This window comes from Glossina fuscipes, unplaced genomic scaffold, assembly GCF_014805625.2.
Source record: "Glossina fuscipes isolate IAEA_lab_2018 unplaced genomic scaffold, Yale_Gfus_2 59, whole genome shotgun sequence".
Lineage (NCBI taxonomy): Eukaryota > Metazoa > Arthropoda > Insecta > Diptera > Glossinidae > Glossina > Glossina fuscipes.
The window spans coordinates 6,157,121-6,177,619 of record NW_023998431.1 but is presented as its reverse complement, the minus strand read 5'-3'; the positions used below and the strand labels follow the sequence as shown (position 1 = coordinate 6,177,619).

Below are 20,499 nucleotides of genomic sequence, written 5' to 3'. Positions count from 1 at the left end.
ATGTTATTCCGGCTGATCTAGAGCATACAAATACATGTATGAGGATATTCTATCAATGGAAGTTACAAGACAAGAACAAAGAAGTTGAGTTAAATTAGGCCCATTAAGAAGAAAATGCTATATATTGTTTACTATCATTGATAATAAGCTTACTTATGGCTAGAAGTTTCAAGTTAATATCTGTTGTAGTGAGTTGTAATGAGTATTGGTGTAAATGGGTTTAAATTGTGTTCATTATTTTCGAGTTACGTTCTATAGATTTATGGTAAAAGTTTTAACTAATACTAAAATTAATTTAAAAGCAATTGGTTAATTTAATCTGACTAAATTGACTACTCTATGAGGTTTTAACTTTTCTAAACACAAGGACGAGTTTGCATGAGTTAAATCGAATAATGATAATAAATAATCATAATAACAGTCTGTTATAGCAGCTGAAATTTCCTGCTTTTGGGCTTACAATCTTAAATAAGTAACCTTGAAACGGCAAAAACCAAAAATTTTTTTTTAAATAAATAAATCGCGAAAATCCTTTCGCGATGAAAATCACATATAAGAGTTTATCGAATTATCAGATGGTTTATTAAAGTAGCATGAAAATTTATTCAAATGACTTCTAAAGTCGGGCTCATTATGCAAATATACGCATTTATTACGCGTTGCTCTTTAGCTTAGCTTGCGTGTATCTAATATTAAATTAACATGTACATGCGGATATTAAGAAATATTTTTGATTATATACTTTTTATCCGACTATTTACTGTTTTAATACTGATATAATCAGTATATGGTTCCGCTTGTACTGTATTTTTATTTATTAATGTTTTTCAGCTAACTCCTGGCCCTGACTATTCGAAATAAATGATGAAATGAAAAGAGAGGGCTTTTAAGACGATTGGAATCCTACCTAATAACGTTGTGTGCGTTAAAGCTTTTTTTTGTGTATTGTTCGTTTGATTTCATCTGACCATTTCTGTCATTTCTGTGTTTTTCAAGATATAACTCTGGACGCAAACTAAGGCAGGTAGAGAGAGAGAGAGAGAGAGATAGAGGCGTTGCATTTACATTATGAAAAAATTTAATGAAAATTTAGAAATTTATTAGAAAAACTGCGCATCATGGTTTCGTCTTCCATCATGCTTAAATGGTTAAGAAGGCCGTTCACTTCTTTAATTCCTTTTTTTTGGACTTTCTTTTCTGTTTTTCTTGTGATCACTTATAAGAAGCTCCATTCATCCACTCATGCCACTCATAAATGTGCAGAATACTCGTAACTGCATCACCGATGAATCATTTGCAGTTTTCCGTTTTCTCAGTGTCTTCCTCGCTTTAAGAAAAGAGCAGTATAAACCTTCAATTGAGGGATCCACCTTATCTTTTCTTTATTATTCAATCGGTTGGCTGTCCTTTTTCAAACGCAGCCTTTTTTGTTATTACATATTGTTTGCAAGGATTTTTATTAAGAGCCTGCCGCAATTATTGCAGCGTTGTCTAAGCATTTTTAGAAAGCATACATCAGAGAGATCATCTGCCTATCATCCGTACGCTTTGAAACGGACAGTTCGATATTTTTTAGATTGCCTTATATAAGTGTAAAGTTAAGTACATATTGGCTGTGAAACTAATGTTAAACAACCGCAATTTACTCTAGATGGTGGGCATCCAAGGTTCGGCTCAAGAGTAATCCGAAACTTCTTGTCCTTTTTATAGCTCGCTCATAGAGTATACAAACATATAACATCACGCAACGTCCTGCATTTTTATGATTGCTAGCCAATGCTGTTATTTTTTGTTTTTTTTCGTTGCTGTTGTGAGTGTAATTACAACATTTAAAAAAAAAAAATTTTTTTTTAAACTATTAATTAGAAATGTACGGTGATGCGTGTGTGCTTAGCACGCACACAAAGTAACGAATATGTATATTTAACAATTTTTTTGTTTTTATAAATAAATTCATAGCAATAACAATAATTACAACTACCGTCACTTGAAGTGAAGCGAATAAATAGTTGGGAGAATAATACATATGAAAAAGAAACACTGCATCAACACAATATTGAGCAAACCTTAGGTGCTGTATACCTCAATCAGGCAATAAGTAACTTCCGTGATATACCATCAAGTCCTTGCGCCTTCGCGAAGGCTATTGCCTTCTACAATCTTCAATTCATACGTGTGATGCATATATTATAACGCACTGCTGCTCGAAACGTTGATTGCCCAACTTGGCGTTATATTTTTGATTGCCCTTTGACTGCTTTTCACGACTTCCTCTCGCTCGGTTGCAATTTAATTATGCCTTTGATCGGTCAAACCGGTGCAAAATGCGAATATTGTTGGTATATCGTTGTGGTATCGCAGTACGGTACGGTAGGTGCTGAAACGTTATGCTTTTACTTGAAATGACCTAAATTACAATGAAAGATTGACCGAGCAAATTGCGTTGCGTTGCAGGAAAAATGTGTGCATTTTTCTCTTTGTTATTTTTTTTTTTTTTTTTTTTTTTTTTTTTTTTTTAATTTTCAGTGTTTAAACTTTTTTCTGTCGTCCTGTTTTATACTCTACGTACAATGTTTATGGCAATTTATGCATATTTCACTTATTTATTGAACGTTCTGATATGTGCTGAATAAAACAAGCGAAAACTTTCAGTTTTAAAGGGAGAATACGCTGTGCTGTTTGCACATATATGTGCGTTGAGGATGTGGTTAAGTTTCTGATCTGATACCGCACACAACTTTTCTTTCATTCATTCATTCATTCATTCATATACAATTCTTCTTGTGGCTGTGAGCACTTTGCCTCGTAGGTTTTTGTTATCAATATTTCCTTAGAGAAAAATTTGTATTGGTAACGTGTAGGTGCCGCTGTGCGAATATTATTCAATTAAATAACAATCATTTTAAAATATTTTGTTAGCTTTTCTAATGTTTTCTTATGTTTTGTGCACACGTACACGTTCCGCAATAATGCAAACATTCTCACATAAACGCATTTGCATGTCCACGCAAATAAGGGTCATTTCCAGACTAACGTTTAGATATAAAATCAACTAAGTACGGATTTTATCGTTACACTTGCCAAACTATAATTAAGTTTTTATACACCCTCCAATACTGAAGGATGAGGAATACATTCATTCTGTCAAAACGTTTGCAGCGCCTAAAAGCAAGTATCAGAGACCACACAAAGTTTATAAACTCTTGATCAGCTTCAAATTCTAAATCGATTTAACCATGTCCATCTGTCCATCTTTCCGTGTGTGTAATATTCTATTGTAAGCATTCTCCTCGCCGCCAAAAAAAAGGCTATCGACCTCAAACTTGGCAGTAACATAGGAAGTTCATGCACGCAGATTGGTATTGAAAATGGGCTCAATCGAACAATCTTATTCTTTATGATCATTATTATTCTTCTAAAATTATTCCTTATCTTGATCATTGTTATTATTCTCATTGTTATTGTATATATACATAAGATAACAGTAAAAAAATTCGTCATAAGCGAATATAATATTCCTATTTGTTCCCCTTACTTTAGCTGCCTAATGCACATAAAAGTCCAGTATAAAAACAGATTAAATTGGAGCGACAAACGGCATTTATTATTATAATTTTTTTTTTTCTAAATTGCAGTGATTTCGTTTACCAACATTTTTATACCCTACATCACTCCTGACTACGGAGTGCGGAGCATTTTAAGATGTCTGTGCAACACATATAGGAAGACGTAAAGTAGGCTTCTTGTGGTGTTATCCATTTCGATTATTTATCGATTTTGGCAACCCTGTTCCATTAAGATAACACAACTAAAAACACAACTGTCATCTATGGCATTATATGTATTGTGTAATGTTTGCTAATTTGCGATATGCCTCGTTTAACAACGACTCAAATAGCGCACCACGCTTACTACTAAAATGCTGATTCAGTAGTAGACACGTTTCGTGTATTCTGAGTAGATTATGGCCGGCATTTGGTCGTCAATTTAAGCGGACTATACGCAAAATTTTGAGAAAATTGGACTGAAAACTGCACACACAGTCTGTCTTATGACGCCTTGTGGTGTGATTTGCATTGGGATATGCATCTCCGTCCTTAAAAATTTCAACTAGCAACTAATCGTCGCAAAACCGTGATCGAATAGTGTGACATTTGGTCTTAAGGTGCGAAAGGCCCAAACGGAATATTGATAGGCGTGTGACACATACCGTCAATTCTGATTGCTGCAACCATATTTTTGGAGTGAAATTAAAAATATGGATATTGAAGATATGTCTTTTTAACAGGACGGCGCTACAAGCCATAGAACAAGTCCCGTTTCGATATTGTTTCGCGACAAATTTTTTGGTCTTGTCGTTTCGCGTTTTGGTGACGTGATTTCGCCCCCAAGATTGTGCGATTTCTCACCGCTCCAATTTTTTATGGCCAAAGTCTTGACGCTTTCAAAATCAACGTGAAGACAAACCATCGAACATTTCCTTGAAAGGATTAAGTCCTGCAAATATCCCGTGAATGATGTTGCACTCTACAAATAGTGATAAAGTCCAACAATCTATTGACAAAAAAAATGTGATCCAAATCTCAACCGGAAGTATGTCTTATTTACATTTATATTCGGAACCACAAAATTGACAAACCCAGCATTATGGCTTCCTAGTTGATTAAAGCTTGTCTGTGTATCCAACGTTTTTCAATGTTCTTTCGTGTTCACCGAAGTTTTTGAGATATTTTGATGAAGTTTAATACACTGACGTATTTTTCCCAACGATGACCACTAGTAAAAACTACTTATATAACTTTTTATGATATATGTAAAAGTTTACAATTTCCTGGATTTTTCCAAATAAATCTCTGAGGAAAAATATTTAGATATCATAAATTGATCGAAAAATTTTGGATCGGACGGGGCCAATTTTCTCAAACTCGTCCCGAATGACCATACCGTAAGCGTTTGTGGAGTAAAAAATTTAAATTTTTTAATCTGACACAAAAATTAATTGTACCAGTTAGCCCATATAGAGGATCTCGTAACAAGTAAATGGTTAATACCTTATGATGGAAATAGGTAAAGAAAAATAAAAAAGCAAATGTAACCTTAAATTTTTCCAATTCACCATGCTCGAGGTATTTGTTTCATTAGCTTTGTCTACGATTATCGAAAGTCACGCCCTGGCTCATGAATACTACATATTCCTGGGAGGATTTTTCAATATATGGCCGAGCGTTGTCGAATGGAACATTGACTTTTTTATATCTTTTGACATATTGTATGTGACTTTTCCGCATTTGATGATCAAGTCAATAGCATCGGGTGTTTATGTATGCTCATAATACACTATAATCAATTGACCCGTCAAAAGTATAAACTAGGTGCCTGGGATATTCAGCTTTGTCGTTAGTGTCAATTATTCGATTGATCTGCGTGATGATGTGATGGACTTCGGTCTTGTTAAAGCGTGCCAATTTTTTCGCCTTACCTTCTATTACGATTCTGCAGAACTTTTCATCGAACCAAACCCAAAAAAGTAAACTTTTGGCAAATATTTAGACGTATTTAAAGCCCAAGACAACGATGTGGTGTACACGTCGCTGAGCTTATATAAATCAGAGAAAGAGGTCAGCACATTTATAGAGTATTTACATAAAACGATATATAGTACTAGTTATGCACACTCCTGGTAATGCTATAAGAGCATGAATTAGTTTTTGCGGTTTGGCATATAGCATTTAGCACCTATAAGTATATTTGTAAGCGACTAGGGCGACTGTCCATGTAATGTTTCATTTATGTAATGAAAATTCTCCGTTTAGATAGTATGTTACGTTTACAGTATTGTCAGACAATTTTTCCATCGTTGCCGAAACGTATTGATCTTTGGAGGTGGCGGAAACAGTGAAGTGGACTATATATGTTAGAAAATTCTGTGCAAGGCGTACGCAGGTCTATCGTTTCTTCTTTTGTTATGTATTCATATATTTTATCGAACATTACCCTGATGTAAAACTTTAATATTAGTTTAGTTTAGGTATATATATACCAATGCATGTATATATGTAAATTGGTAAAAAAGTTTCACCTTCACTTTCACTTCATTTTAAAACATTGTATAGACACTTTTAGGAATTTCGATTTATTATAATCAATCCACGTGATATATTAAAATCGGAAAACGTTACTCTAGTAAGTATAGCAAGGAGAAAACAAATACTTGATAATGATCCTTATATCCCCGATCTCAAAGTTACCTATCTGCCCGCTTACTGAGGTCGTTGAAAACAATTACGAACCGCAAATTTTATCGAAAAGAATAATCTTGATTTTAAATTTCACTTGATTTTTTTTTGGTAGCAAGAGGTTATTAGTAGTTCGGGAAAAGAAAACAAGTTAAAACTGTAAAATATGCAAATAATAGGTGTCGAAAGATTCGGCCAAAACTAAGTGTGAAATCCTTCTTGGTTTCTTTCTTTACTAGCAATTAGAATTAAAATACTTTTGAATATATTAAAAAAAAATATTCATTTTTAAAATTTATATATAAATGCATACCATTTGGATGGCAATGTTGAATGTTGTTTTGCTGGAAACTTTTACTGTAAATCTCTTGAAATGACTTCATCATTATATGCAACACTCTTCAATAATGAAAAAAAAGAAATCTTTAAGAGAAAATTTTAAATTAAAAAAAAAAAATGATAAAACTTTTCGCTTTAAAGTATCAAAAAACATTATTTAAATTGATAGAAAAAGAGAAGACTGACAAAAAGATGATAAAAAAGGAAGCAGACCACGTAGACAGCAGCATCGAAAACACGAATGACAGTAACAATAAAATCACGGCGTGGCCACCAACTGTGTAGATAAAGTGCAAGTGAAAACGTTAAGTACAAAGTTCCCCGTCATGTTAGTGTGTTTGCATTTCAATTTTTCACTCTGTACGCAGTGAGAATATTAGCTGCTGCAGCCGCGGTATTGTCGACCCGCTTGCCTGCCTGCCTGCTGCTGTCAAGAGCTTAATGCAACAAGTATTTGTTTATTCAGAGGCTAACAAAGAAAATAAACTTTATTTTCTGCGTTGAGAAATTAAGTAATTTGAAATTCATGCTCTTGACAAGCACGCCGCCGGAAAGGGTAAAAAAAGCCTTTACTTAACTGAAGCGAACTTTCACCCTATCACCGTGATGGCAACGAATGTACGATATCAGTATATTTGTGCTACGTTGTGATGGCGTAACACAACTCTGAAGGTATCAGTTGACTGAAGGTATCAGTTGTTGCTGCTGGTGGTAGTAGCGGCGGTGGCAGTAACTAGGATGATGGCCATGACTACATTGAAAAGTGGGACCCAGAGTTCAAACAACACCCCTTTGAAATGTTTACAATTTGCTTCATAGTTCATAGTTAACATAAGGTAATCGAAATTCGGTATATGTGGACAGCTTACGATCGCTCATTGGCTTCTTTTTTCTTGTTTTTTTTTTATGTCTGGACTTTTGATAAATACCACATGAAGCTTTAACTTTAAAGAATAGTGGCTGGCGGCTGGTAGCTGGTTGCCTATAAATGCTTGCATATATATTTTTTCATAACACACATTCAAGAGCGTATTAAACCAGCAACATCATCTTTCATTACTACTTTCATGAACTTTTTCCCTTTCCTTTTCGTTTTTCTCTTATTTCATATCAGGACGAAAGCAGTATAGAAGCAAATATACTTGCGTAAGTTATGCAAAAGCAAGAGTTTCATCGCTACAATGTTGGGGTAGATAAAAGCAAACAATAAGTTTATTTATTTCTGAACCAAATTTTTGGTTATTCATCATTGTAAGCAAACGTGTAGACGTTGCATAGTTTTTTTTTCGACAGCAGCGGTTTGCATTCATTTTGATCGCAGCGCATAATCGATAAATTTCAGATCTAAAAAAAAAAAAAACCATAATACCATGAACATGAGAAATTTTTTTCAAAACTGTTGTAATATGTAAGACGCGGGAGCGAAACTCAAAAGTTTTTTCTAAAAGGTTTTTTTAACTCTGTACGGACGAGTTAACTGAGTACAATGCGATTTTCAGCTGCAAGATGTTGCCGTTCAACCGTTGCAATCAACCTCATAAACGGCCTTGTGGACGGAAGGACCTAAGTCCTCTGTTAATCGACTAATCATTTCGAGACATTATGACACATACTTTCTTGGCCTTCTTTATTTATTTATTTTTTTTGAATTTGACGAAAAAAGTAGGGCATCCTTTCTATATAGAAAGGGCACTGGGATTATAGGTAGAAAAGAGAAGAAAAATAATTAGTGCTTATGTGCGTTTGATTTCAAACTGAAAGTATTTGAAATGATGGAAAAGATTGCTACGGGTGGATTGTTCTAAAAGCATGGTCGCATGATTAGGGGTCAAGTAGTCGTGGCAGAAACGTAGAGAAAGAACATGATTGGTGGACGGATTACTTTTATTTTATTTGTTTATATAAAACCCAACCGTGGGGGCGCGTAGACATAAGTTTAGCTGAATCCAATAGTTATCGAAACTGACGGACGCGAGAAAAAAGAAGAAAAGTTTGAGTGTAGATTACATGATGTTTCAAACGGGACAACAAAATGTTTGTATCGCTGTTCAATCAACTGTTGCATTAAATTGATAGCATTCGGTTGTTATTTTTTATCGATGTATGTGCATACACACTCTCACATATTCACAAAAGAAATTCGTTTACAATTTTGCTTACAACATAATAATTAAGCAAACCCAACTTTACTTAGCGTTGCAAGTTCTTTGACTTTTGTAAGTACTGACAGATTGTTTTTGTAATCGCTTGAGCGAAGAAGAAGATGAAAAAGAAGGAAGCAATGTTTTCCTTCCAATCTTAGTCAAGCTCTTGAAATAGTAATTAAATATCGTTATATTCTGCTACTGTTATTCTTATTGCTGCTTCACTTTTTACTCTACCTCTCTCTCTCTCTCTCTCTCTCTCTCTTAGTCTTTATCTTTCCGCTTCCGCGTCTTTGGCCTTATTCATCTTTTTCTGCAGTGCGGCACTCTGCTTGCTCTTATTGCCACTAAATGAACTCGCTTACGTAGTCAACTCACTTGAGATAAGTTGGCGGAAAATTTGATATAATTCACAAATGTACGATGTGAAAAAGAGTAAATAAGGAAGCGTGTGCAGATCTAAGACGAATCTTGTAATACCTACGAACTATTAGAATCAAACGCATGAATATTTTTGGTTGGTTTTTTGAATATATAATCGGCGTACCAATAAGATGAGTTAAACAATTTTTTAAAAAACGATATTATTAATCATTTTACAAGGTCTTAGGCTCTTGCGAATTTTAAGATTCTTTGTGAAATTCAGCTGCGTTTACCATATGACAACTTTAATATGAAGTGTAGCCAGCAGCAGAAACGGATATGAAAAAATTGATCGAAATTATTGCCTAAATATTCCAAACAGAACGACCGTAATTATTATACCGTTATTTGTTTAGGTCAGGTATCGAGGGAACAGAAGCTTTTCACTTTTTAAAGATTATGGTAGGCTACGTACTGGCAGTATTTAAACAACGCCTTGCATTTCATAAGTAAAGAGAACTTTGTCCTGTGCTTGTAAGCAAAATCCTACGAATATCGTTTGGTTTTTCATTGCATGTTAATTATTTGTTGGCTTTTGCCTATTTCATCCCTTTGCTACGTCGTACAATTGAATTTATATGACTGATTGACTAAGTGAATGATTGCCTCCTGATTGCAATTTTGCAAGAGTGAAAATTATTTCAATTAAACAGTCTGCTATTATTAGTCAATGGTATTTATTATTAACGTTATTATTAAGACTGACATCGACAAAGAAAGAAATAAAACCGCTTAAGTATTTTTTAAGGCCATTTACTAAGCGCCTGCCTTCCTGCCTGCGAGCCTGTTTTTTTTTTTTTTAAAACGATGGCCATTGACAAAAACTTCCGTTATATTCTTCTTTTTTTTTCCCCCCTTTTTCGGTTTTCGTTTGTTGGTCTGGCAGCCGCACTTACACGAAATAAAAGGTGAGGAAGAAAAATAATTGCTGAGCACTTTTGATTCAATTGAAGTAAATCATTTGTAACGAAGAAGGGAAGATGATAATGAAAATTCTTAGGAAGAAATTGGGGAAATAAATGCAGAAACACAGTTAACATCACATTACTTTCACCAACGAAGAAGGATTGTAGCGAAGTGTACGTAGAGTTTGGGATGCAGCTTTATATTGTTCCAAACAGGTATTTATTAATTATGTGATAATATATGACAAGTAGGATCAACTATCTCGATTAAGTTAATTAAGACTTTTAATGAAGGGAGGACTTGCTCAAACTAGGTTTAAAGTAATCGGAAAGCAATCAATTTGTTATGAAATCATTTCTGTACTTTGGATTGGCAACGCCAGTATAACAAAATTAGTGTAACACTGCACCTACCCTGGCTACCCTTATATATATATTATATTTATTAATATATGATATTAATGATTATAAGGTATATAAAGTTCTAAAATTTTATCGTGGCTTTTGTACATATAAAAGCAAGTTTAAACACTTTTAACTTATCCATTTCTATTAGGTCTAGTTTTCCAGATGCCGATGACATGTCCCCAATTGTACAAAAATGGGTCAACTTGGTCCATAATTTTTGTGAAATTGCCATTATGACAGGAATAAAGATAAGAAGCTTAAATCTGGCACGAATATTCCTTGCCCGGTTGAGAACTAAAACTTGGAATGTAAACGCAATTTGTCCACGTATACGCCCACAATATATAAGAAGCTGGAATATATAACATTGGAAAAATTATTGTTTCATTTGTCTCTATAACTTTCGATCCCGTTACAGTATTTTCGAGGCACTTCTACCCAGAGCTTTGTCGTCAAGATTACCTTTATGATCTGTTTTTATTCTTCCAATTATTTCTATTTTTTTTTAACTGGGACAAGAACATTCTGATGAGAGTAGAGTAACGGCATAATTCAAACAGTTTTCGAAGAAAACTAATTCGAAATGTATCTCTGAGAAGACTGCGCTCGTCGAAGCAAAATTCACTAAATTCGATTGTGCAAAAGGATACTAACTTATCCTCTTATCTTGTCTTATACTTACAATAAATATTTACGTAATTCATGTTTATCTGGTTTATCTGGTATGGTTAGTATTAAGATTTGTGCGTCATAATTATATTTACAGCAAAACAGGTAAATGCGCTAAAGAGGGCCGCGAAACATCATTAAATACCCTATCCGGCGATTCATGGGATGACTTTTCAAAATGAGATGTTATATGAGAAGAGGTCGAAAAGTGTTCCGATCCGCGTCATTTGCAACAGCGTTCGTCCTTGGGCCAAAACACGTCAGTGTACCAATCTGGGTCGATCAGAAGAAAACTTCACGAACAGATGCACAGGTACGCTTAAATTGTATTTATTTTATTTTATTTACTTGACACATGAAACTCAACTAAACCAATTAACAGTCGAATTCAATTGACTCTTAGAACTAAATCTTGTACTAATCAAGATTAAAAACTTATATAAAGTTTATGAAGAGAAATAAGGAAAAAAAAATTATTAAATAATAATTCGTGTATAAATAAAAAAAAAAAAAAAAAACCATGCTCGCACACAACTAGCACAGAGCCACACCCACAACCAGTACAGAAATAAATTGCAAGTGATCCCCCAAATAATCGCGAGCATGTAGAATCTTGGTAATCGATACACTACACAACGCCAATTAATTTTCGAAACATAATGAGATACTCAAGTTGAAAGTTAGTTTAAAAACGCCATAGGCAAATTGCGCGTCTTAAGCAAAATTGTTTTCATATACTTTGTAGAATCCGATTATTGAGCTTAAGTGGTAGACAAAATTTAGCTTTTTGCAAACAACTCTAAACGGGTTAAGCAACTCATAATTATGTTTACATCGACTCAGCTTAATGAATATGAAGTGCTTAGAGAAGCGGTTAGGGACACTAAAGCTTACCTCACAAAATAATGTGGACGGGTCGATAGTATTACTAATTAACTTAATTAAGAAGTACATACGAAGGATAAATTTACGTCTCCCAAGTGACGGTAAGGATAACAGAAGTTACCCATTTTCATAAGCAGGCAAAGGGAGACGCACGTCCCAACCTAAATTCCTAAGGGCATACAGCAAGAATTACTTTTGAATGGATTCAATTGAGTCGACATAACACCTATACCGCACAGAGTACCCATAACCAAGGCACACTCATTTATTTGTCTATCTAAGCAAATGTATTGCTTTTTTGCAATGTAAGGATTCGTCAGCTCTTTGGACTACCTCTTAATGAAAGCAGGGGTCCTAAATGGCTGCCTTAAGGGACGCTAGACGTCACGGAAAATTCATCCAACGTGATGAAGTTAAATAATCTGTTACGCAAATAAGATCTTATCCATTGCACTAAGAACAATGGGAAGCCAGAGGCCTGGAGTTTGAGGATCAATAAGTTATGGTTAACAAAGTCAAACGGTTTGCTAAAATCAATATATGCGACATCCGTGCGAGAACCAACACAAGACATGGGAAGTAAATTCGAAAAGATTCGTGACGATAGATCTTCCTTTCCGAAAACCATGCTGAAACGTTTTAATAGCCAAAGCTAAATGTTGAGTAACAATTCGCGCAAATAATTCATGCAAGGGACTCAACTTGGCGATGCCTCTATATTTCTCAACGTGATCTCTATTTCCACATTTATGAATTGGACTAAGGAAACTACTGTAGCTCAACACAGCATGTTTTAAGTATACATGATGGAATCCCATAGGGTCCAGGCGTAGAACTATATTTTAGAGACCTTAAACCATCTAAAACATCATATGCTAAAATGATCGAGTTAGAAATCGAAATGGAGCTAAATATCGGATTCGGATAGTTGACAGTTGAATCGGAATTAGCCGCTGAAAAATTTCGTCGGAAGTATTTAGCAAACACATTCGAGGTTCCAATATCATGAGAGGAGTCAGAGCCATTGAAAGAAACATACGATGGATATATGGAGATTTTCCTTTTGCAGTAACAAGCAGTGAAGATTTTATCAACTGTGTCTGCAATAATATTGGTGGTTCAAATAATTAAATCTATGCCTTGATGCAGAATAGGCAAAATAGTCATAAGCAGAACCACTTTTCACAAATTTTTCGAAAAGTTTGTTTTTCCTATTTTTGCAATATTTAATTGTCTTGTTAAATCATGGCGAGCACCTGCTTCGACGACGAGGTCAGTTGATCGGAATTGATGCAGAAATAGCTACATTTACTACATTATAGAAAAATGATAGTAGGGTTCCAATATCCCCATCATAAAAACTTAGCATAATGTGTGAAAGACGAGGTTTAAACAGTAAGATATTGGTTTTATTACGATCGTAATGTTTATTTGGGAAAGTTGGATTTGACTCACTAGAATGGTTTAAGGGACCCTCAGGGATCCTCAGGTAAACTAAAAGGTGGGCAGCGATTTGTATCTATCTCAGGGAAATTGACAAAGCAAAGATCAAGCAGTCATTGAAAGATACAATAGCCCTATCAGATGTTGAAGTGAGAATTATCACTATAACAGTAAACAACTTGTGGCAAATTGAAATTCCCCAACGCTATGACTATATCAGAAATGTGGGCGGCATGTTTCTTATAAATGGAGATATCCGCATTTGGGAGAATGTAAGAGCAAGTCACTATAACTATAACTGTTTATTGGCAAGTTTAACCTGAATGGCAATAAATGCAACATCTGGAGAAGTAGGAGATTCAATTGAATGGGACGTGACTGCCGCAGATGGTAATAGTGAAGGGGGTATAAAAATGGAAATATGAGTACGAGATTAAAAACACTGGACATGTCCTAGTTACAAAAACTGGTCAATATACGGAAGATGAGGTACAAATGTAATAGTATACCGATCTGGACCATCTTAGAACCGCAAATGAAGGGAGCCCTGACGAATACTAGAGTAGCAGTTTATCTTTATGAGATCGAAAATTATAGCCGGAACTAAGAATAAAATATCGTTTGTTTGTTTAAGTTAAGTTATTTCAGATTCTAATCTATTTCGAGAGCGTGTATGTGGGCAGATTACAAAAATAAGTATATATTAGCAGCACTTGAAAGCTAGACCAGGTAGAAAACAGTTGAAAAAGGCGCGTTTATATAAATAAATAATGGAACAAAATCTATGTATGAATTACAAAGAGAAACAAGAGGGGGGAAAAATGCATGTGCGACGGTGGCACGGAAACCGTGACAAAGATCTGAACAAGGAGTGTACCGTTAAACGATGGCACAACCATGCAAAAGCTTGGCAATCTATAGTGGTGAACATATTAAAGTTTATAGAAACAAAGTCTGTGAAAAAGCGGGTGGAAACATTAAAGTTTACCTCTCCTAATAAAACCGTTGAGGCAATAATAACAACATTTATTAACCTAGTTAAAGAGAAAACATTTAGAATAAACTTACATTTCTTTGGTTAAGGTAGGGTCAAAGCTATTTCGTTAGAATGCAAAGAGACTAACATGTCCCAAGGCAATTTTCCAAGGGCAAAGAGCAAGAGGGTCTTCGGAATTGATTCTCTTGAGACAACAAAACACCTCTAGGAAGGGGGCCATCATATGGCAAACCCGGTTTCAAGTAATGACCCTCCTTAACTTATGTATGGGCTTTTGATAATGTTTAGCTCTAGCCCTAGCTTTATTTGTAGAGAGGTGTTCAAACGCTCTAAGCGTTATAAACGAATCTAAATTTCCAAATTAAATTAAATCAATGCATTACTCAGTGATAAATGCATTGCTGATCCTGATTTGCAGCGCGGAGAAGGCAGCTTCAGATACCCCACAAAGTATATATATTCTCGATAAGCATCAAATTCTGACAATCAATGTAACCATTCGTCTGTTTGGAAAAATGACGACATCGTCGTCTAGAAACTTGCAAAAGAATTTGAATATGGTGCAAACTTTCCAAGGAACAGGACTACAACGCCCATACGCCTACGTAACAAAAACAAGAAATATTTTTGCTTTACCTCTCTCTTACTCGTTGCTTATAAACTACAACAAATACACGAGATAGGTTTCCACAAAACTATTCTGTAAAAATAAGATAACGATGATGGGTATAAGAAATTTGGTCACAACCAAATACAGTTTTTCAATTCGTTTAGCTTGAACAGCATAAACTTACATAAGCGTTACGTAAACGACTTATCGAGATCAGAAGAGGATATCCGGAGACGATTTCAATTTGAAGAAAGAAAACAGTTTGACGTTATGGCGAAGATTCAGATATGGCAAAGCTTAATCATAGGTGGCATTTGAAGGTGTAAAGAACATTTAATGAGCTATTATCCATTGTGATATGTATAAAGCGGAACCAGAAAACTAAAGTTTAAAGATCAATAACTGATGATTAACTCAGCCGAAATCTGTACTGAAGTCAGTATGCGCGACATTCATAAGTGAGCTATTAGAGAATGTGTCAACAAATAAATTTAAAAGGTTCGTTACGGTTAAGCTTCCTTTTAGAAAGGTATATTGAAATGGAGAAATAGATAGCTTTGATAGCGAAAGTTAGTATATTTTGATAGCACACTCAAGTTGACAGTACATCTGTAGTTGACCACGAGATATCTATTTCCACAATCGTGCAATGGAATAAGGAAGTTAGTCTTTCAATGCGACGCAACGAGCAAACATCATTGTTCGTAAAACGATTAAGGTCATCAGCATATGATTTGCAAATAAATGACGGGATCACGTTAGGCCCTTACGCGCATGTATACTTTAGTGGTCTTAACCCTTGCCGTACGTCATAACCAGAAATGACCGAATTAGGAACTGAAGTAGACTTAATGATTTGATAAGCGCAGTTATAAGCAGAATTGTAACTGGCAGTATAAAAATTACGCTGAAATTACGAAAGGTCGGCAGAGGAATTAGAGCCATCGCGAGAAATTAACCGACGGATATATGGAGATTTTTTCCCGTAAAAATATTTTGGGGTTAATAAGCAGCGAAGATTTCATTTTTTATAGCTACGCGTAATAACTTAAGCGGGTGCGGCAATTAAACCTCTACCTAGCAGTAGACTATTTAAAATAGTCGTACACAGAACCACTTTTTGTATATATTTTGAAATGTTTATTTTTATAATTTTTAAAATATTTAAAGAAGACTTGGATTTTCTGATACAATGGTACGCCGGCTTCGTAACTAACTATCGGACCGTGCACAAAGAGTTTTGTTTAATACATGTTATTAAAGGCTAATTAAGATTTCATCTGACCATCTCAGGGTGGTGGTCACCTTGGCACACTTCTGTTTACGATATTTTTAAATAATCTTCCTGCAAAAATCAAGGAACCGATGTGCTTGATGCATGAGACTCTATGAAGTTTTATATATTATTGAATAGCGTGAAGTTCTGAATTGATCAAGTCATGTCTATCCGTCTGCGTTTTTGTGCGGTGCTTGTGCAGTGTTGGCGCACTCCTGATCGCAAAAATGAAGATATCGGCTTTAAATTTGATACATTGAAAATGGGCCAAATTTGTCACAGCAGAAGCCGGCAGCGGAGCGTAAACTGAACGCAATTCCGTTTTTCTTAACAAAAATTTGTCGATTTTTGCTCGTTTTGTCCGGAAATTATAAAAATGAGAAGATTGAAATCTTCAGTCAAACAAGACAGAATGTTTGGAAGTATTTTGTAAATGCCTTAAGTGAAGGTCTACCTATCTGCCTAAAAATGAATATGCTAGACACCGCCGCCTGGTGGCTTAATGTTTTCTTAATAATACCAGCGATGTGGATATCAAATAGAAAAACTTAAAGGATAGAATCCGAAAAGCTATGTGCGTTAATCCTAAACTTATTGTGTTAGATATCACGATTTGTTGGGTAAAAGTTTTCTTAAATGAACGTTCAACATAGGTATCAAATGCAGGTAGTTGGAGAATGGAATGCGATAAAGTGTGTTAATTATAATTTAATTATGGTAGACGTTTATTACGTAAGGTCTTGCGGTGTATGAGATGCGAATATAACTTTTTTACCTGTTTGTTTTGTTTCTTCCAAGTAAGTCAGAGTTCTTGAGCAAACTCAGAATAATATTTTCAAGCTCGTTTTGATTGAATTGACTACACCGACCGGCCCTTGTATTATAATACAATGACCGAAATACTTTTTCAATCAGTTTAGCGTTTTTCATATATAAATTTTGTTTATTTACATTTTATAGAATTTAAAGGCGTTTAACATTTATATCTTCATTTAAATCGTATACAATGTACAATGTATATTATTGTTAAAATGGCATTAAGAGATTGTTTCGTCGTTCACAACTTGTCCTATGTTCTTCACTTCATTTTACACTGCTTGTTTTACTCAGCGTTATAAATAAAATTGTTATTAAATTGTCCATTATACATTTATGTTTGTATGCAGATGGCACATGCAACATAACATTCTCGTACATGCGCCTGCCATGTAAATAAGGTTTGTAAAAATATGATTATAACATATTTTTAACATATTTTTCTTAAATTTCGATTAAATCGGTTAAAATCGTTAGAAAGACTTGTGGAAATGTAGTTAAATTTCGCACTGTAACTACGGACGAACTATAGCTAGGACTGATAAAAGTAACCGTCACGTTCAAAAAAAAAAAAAAAAAAACACGCGCTCACAGTTTGTGCAACCCATAAATGGATCTAAGAACGCAACCTGTTGTATTCGGTATATGTGTTCCTTTCTGCTTATCATTCGTTTCAAATAATGACCCGTAACTCATCTAGGCTATAGACATTACTTTCATTCTTGTGAATGATTTTTATCTTTTTTTGTAGTTAGCTTCGAAATACGATAATGTTTTGACTGAGTTGCAACTTGCTGCATCCTGCTGCTGTTGGTATAAAATAGAAGTGTGTTTTTTAACCAAAAAATCCTTTTAAATAAAGGCAAATTTTCATTTATTTAAGAAGCAGAAGAAGAGGGTACGGCACAGTCGCTTCGAAAACGTATTTCAATGAAGACAGACTCACATTTGCCCAGGCTCATCACATAAATCATAATATATTAATCAGATTTGAAATTTTGGGATTTGCTGTGCATTAAAAGCGCAGGTGAGTTAATAAAGTTGCTTATAAGTTACTTATAAGTATGTCACTTAAAAGTGAATAAAAGAAAATCATTAGCTATCTCGTCCTTGTTCTCATTTAATCTTCGCAAGTTTTTCTACACTTATACATATTTTTTGGCGAAAAAAAACAATAGTTGATTTTGCAAGGGAATGAAAGATTCCACCTACGAGAACGTTAGTTTACTGTTGTTTGTGGTTTCCCAAAGTTTGCCAAAAAAACTAGATAAAGTCTAACGTGTGTCTTTGTTCTTTTGTTTAATACAAACTTTATTATTGGTCGGAAGAGCCAAGAGCCAATGTGCTTTTTGCTCTAGTGCATAAATATGTAAACGTATGCGATGTGCGGATTGCAAAGTTTACTGATAGTTGACAGTGTCATCATATAATATGCGCATTTAAATGAACTTTTATGAGTTGCTTATGATTAACTGTACAATTATCATGCGAATAAGTTTCCTTTTATCCTTCTCTTAAATATATAACAATTCAATCAATTATTGTATAAATACAGTGATTAGAGGCAACGTTGAAAAGGGGCGAAGAAAGAAAAAACGAAAGAGAGACAAATGGATTTTTTTTTTATTTGATTACCCTGTTCGTTCATGGTGAGTAAACTACCGTCAAATTGTTGTTTTCAACAAAGAAGATTTTCTATAAAACTGCTTCAGCAGCAGTTGCCAGCACTGGCTTCGAACTGTATTTTTGAACCCAATAAAGATCAATATTTAATAAACTCCCGACGTTCGGGTTTTCCCAAATAGTTGGAAATAACCAACGCAATGTCGCCAATTACAAACAAGTGATTGAAATGACATCAAATGTTAAAGACGACATTTATGTGTCACTAGCGAGAATTACTGACCCATGCGATTTTATAACTTGATTAAATAGCTTTTTTTTAGTAATTTTTACACTCATTAGCGAACGACCGGATATAGCTAGTTAGTCGTTTTTATTGTGATACCAGAAGATTTACACGTCAAAGACTGCAAAAAGTATACGCATATGTATATTCTTTGCTCTTGGCGAGCATAACAATTTGAGTCATTTCTGTACGTCCGCCTTACAACTCGTTCCTATATTCGTTTGTCTATTTTATTATACATTAATCAGATTTTACTAGTATTATGCGACCGAATACGGTCGCATTGTTATTATTATAAAATTGGTGTTAAATCTTTGGGCGTTATGGCTATTTTGAACTCAGTTATGTTAGAGTCAAAAAGCCAATATTCGTCGTGCAAGGTATTGATCAGTGTCTTCCAATTACGCGTATTATGAGGATGATATAACCATATATTGCAACGTTACGATAACCATTATATACTGTTTGGAGCCGTAGTGTGTAGAAAGGGTGCCGTAATTTAAACTTAAAAAATCTTAAGTAATTGACAACTAAATGAGTTAGAAGGCGACTGTTTAAAGAATAATTACATATGAAAAGTACATAATATGCATATATGAAATTAACTAAGCAGAATATTTTTATACCAATCATTAACCTTTGTTTGGATTTAAGCTTTTCCTCTACTAAGCAGCTTAAAAATTAAAATTCATATTAAATATTAAATATAAAATATTACTAAAAGGAAAGGAAAGAGCTCATCAATATCAGAAAAAAAGAAAGAATATACATAACAATTAGCATCATTCATAATATATGTTACTATAAGCCACTCTATCTGCGGTATTGTTTCAAACTCGTGCTTTTGATATTAAAAAAAAAAAAAAAAAAAAAAAACAAACAAACGATGACGAGCTTAAAATGCCGGGACAACAAAATACCAAAAAAATAAAAAACAAAAAAAAAAAATATAATACAATTCAACGTGCTATGCAAATTATTTGGTGCAAATTTTAATCGTTTAGACATATTACCAAAGCGTATATCCTTGCGTCTATTATATCCTGAACCTATGCCAGCATGTGAGGTTTTAGCGCGTAATATACGCGGTTGAGCCATCCGTTTAACGCGATGTAAGAGATTGCTAACGTACGACAATTTCACGGCGTTAACTTCATTCATATCATGATCCTTGCTCGTATTAATTACGTTATCTATCACATATTGTTCAGTTATTCCATTTCGTTTAGATGCTAGCTTAACGTTATGGTATGTGTTGTTAAATGTATCATGATTTTTAAATTCATAATTAGTAGCTGCAATATGAGTTAGAATAGTAACAGTAAAGGAAGTGATAGTAGCAATAATAGTATAGTAATCACAATAGTAGTTTGTAGTAGTAGTAGTAGTAGTAGTAGTAGTAGTAGGGGTAGTAGTAGGGCTAGAGAACCAATTACTAA

At 34.3% G+C, this 20,499-nt stretch overlaps 1 protein-coding gene across 5 annotated transcripts in view; it reads right to left on the bottom strand.

Moving 5' to 3' along the window:
- LOC119637287 (protein sidekick) overlaps window positions 1-20,499 on the bottom strand; it is a 218,132-nt gene that overhangs the window by 42,514 nt on the left and 155,119 nt on the right. The window lies entirely within an intron of this gene.